Source organism: Panthera uncia (assembly GCF_023721935.1).
Source record: "Panthera uncia isolate 11264 chromosome C1 unlocalized genomic scaffold, Puncia_PCG_1.0 HiC_scaffold_3, whole genome shotgun sequence".
Taxonomy (NCBI): Eukaryota; Metazoa; Chordata; class Mammalia; order Carnivora; family Felidae; genus Panthera; species Panthera uncia.
In genome coordinates, this window is record NW_026057584.1 from 70,405,823 (window position 1) to 70,408,100 (window position 2,278).

A 2,278-nucleotide genomic window follows, 5' to 3' on the forward strand; every position below is an offset into this window, starting at 1 on the left:
GGAGACAAGGCAATGTTAATATGGACTGGAGTATTATATGATATTAGGGAGTTATTATTAGTTTTCTTAAGTGATAATGGTGTTGAGGTTGATAGAACACTTATTTTTAGGAGAAGTTTGTCAAAGAATTTAAAGGCTGTGGTATTCAGAATCAAGAAAACAGAACTTGCGACCCCAGTGAGAGTCCATCCCGTGAGCATAAGCCCCTACCCCTGGCCACCCCAGCGCCTCAGCTGCTACGCCTCAGTCTACACCATCACCAGTTCACTGAATGACCACCCCACTGTGTTCCTGGTAGACAACGGCTACAGCAGGTGCTAAGGCCTGCTTCACAGGTGATGATGCCCCCCCAAGCTGTCTTCCCCTACATCGTGGGGTGCCCCAGGGCGTGATGGTGGACATGGGCCAAGAGGACTCCTACATGGGCGATGAGGTCCAGAGCAAGAGGGGCACCCTGACCCTGAAGTACCCCATCGAGCATGGTATCTTCACCCACTGGGACGACATAGAGAAGATCTGGCACCACACTTTCCACAATGAGCTACATGTGGCCCCCGAGGAGTACCCCATGCTGCTGACCGAGGTCCCCCTGAACCCTAGAGCCAACCGTGAGAGGAGACCCAGATCATGTTGGAGACCTTCAACACCCCAGTCATGTATATGTGGCCATCCAGACCGTGCTATTCTTGCACGCGTCTGGCTGTACCCCGGCATCCTGGTGGACTCCAGGGACTGGGTCCCCTATACCCATACTGCACCCATCTACAAGGGCTACGCCCTCCCCTAGACTTCTCGCCCTGGACTTCGAGCAGGACATGGCCACCGCGGCCTCCAGCTCCTCCCTGGAGAAGAGTGATGTAGGAGCTGCTAGACCCGCGGGTCATCACCACTGGCAACGAGACGGTCCGCTGCCCCAAGGCGCTCTTCCAACCTTCCTTCCTGGACATGCAGTCCTGTGGCATGCACGAAATTATTTTCAACTCCATCAAGAAACGTGACAGCAACATCCTCAAGGACCTCTACGCCGAAAGGGTGCAGTCTGGTGGCACCACCATGTACTCTGACGTCGCTGATGGAATGCAGATCCCCGCCCTGGCAACCTGAGCAATGAAGCTCGAAATCATGGCACCGCCTGAGCGCAAGCACTCCATGTGAATCGGTGGCTCCATCCTGGCCCCTACTGCCCACCTTCCAGCAGACATGGGTCAGGAAGCAGGATTATGCCGAGTCCGGCCCCTCCATCGGCCACCGCAGAGGCAGTTAGGCGGACTATTGTTAGTTTTGTGCCTTACACCCTTTCTTGACAAAACTTAACTTGCGAAGAAAACAAGATGAAACTGGCATGGCTTTATTTGCCTTGGTTTTGTTTATGTTGTGTGTTTTGTCCTTTGGTTTTTAGTGTTGGGGGTGGGGGTGGAGCTTGACTCAGGATTTTAAAACTGAAACAGTGAAGGGGACAGCAGTTGGTCGGAGCGAGCATCCCCCAAGTTCTACAATGTGGCTGGGGACTTTGAATGTATGCTGTTCTTTTTTTTAATAGTCATTCCAAATATCGTGGGATGCTTTGTTACAGGAAGTCCCCGTGCCTTCCCCCCAAAGACACCCCATTTCTCCCTAAGAAGGGCCAGTCCTTGCCTGAGTCCACACAGGGGAAGGTGATAGCATTGCGTTTGTATAAATTAGATAGTGCAAAATGTTTTAATCTTCGTCTTAATACTTGTTCTTTTTGTTTTATTTTGGATGGTCTGCCATCATGGCTCTCCTCCTTGCCCTCTCAACCTGAGATATATAAAGGCTTTCGGTTTCCCTGGGAGTGGAGTTGAGGCACGGAGGCAGCCAGGTTTTAGGTATACACTGACATGAGACCAATTGGATAAAGTGCACACCTTAAAGGGGGGAAAAAGGAAAAGGAAAAGGAAAAGGAAAAGGAAAGAAAAGAGAAAAAGAAAATAGAACCCACAAGAGAGTTCATAAGAGGGGATTCAATACAGGGAACTGGTTAAAAAGGTGTTGGAAGAGTTAAAAGGGCAAACGTAAAAAGAGGCAGTCCAGGGATTAACAAAGGCAGAAAGCTCTTGAGTTTGAGGAACAATGGGAGGAAGTGGTGTTATCAGAGCCCCGGAGCCAAGGCTGTTCAGGAATTGACAGGAGCTCTCCAGTAGAAGATTGGACCATGGAGAAAGGGGCTGTTTGACAGAAATAGACAAAGACACTGCCAAAGACACTTCCCAAAACACAGCAAGGGAAGTAGAAATATCCTGTCTTCTTCTCTCTTTTT

At 50.1% G+C, this 2,278-nt stretch overlaps 1 pseudogene; it reads left to right on the forward strand.

Moving 5' to 3' along the window:
• Nucleotides 1–376: 376 nt before the first annotated feature.
• LOC125911594 (actin, cytoplasmic 2-like) lies at nt 377–1,264 on the forward strand (annotated as a pseudogene).
• The last annotated feature ends 1,014 nt before the right edge of the window (nt 1,265–2,278 follow it).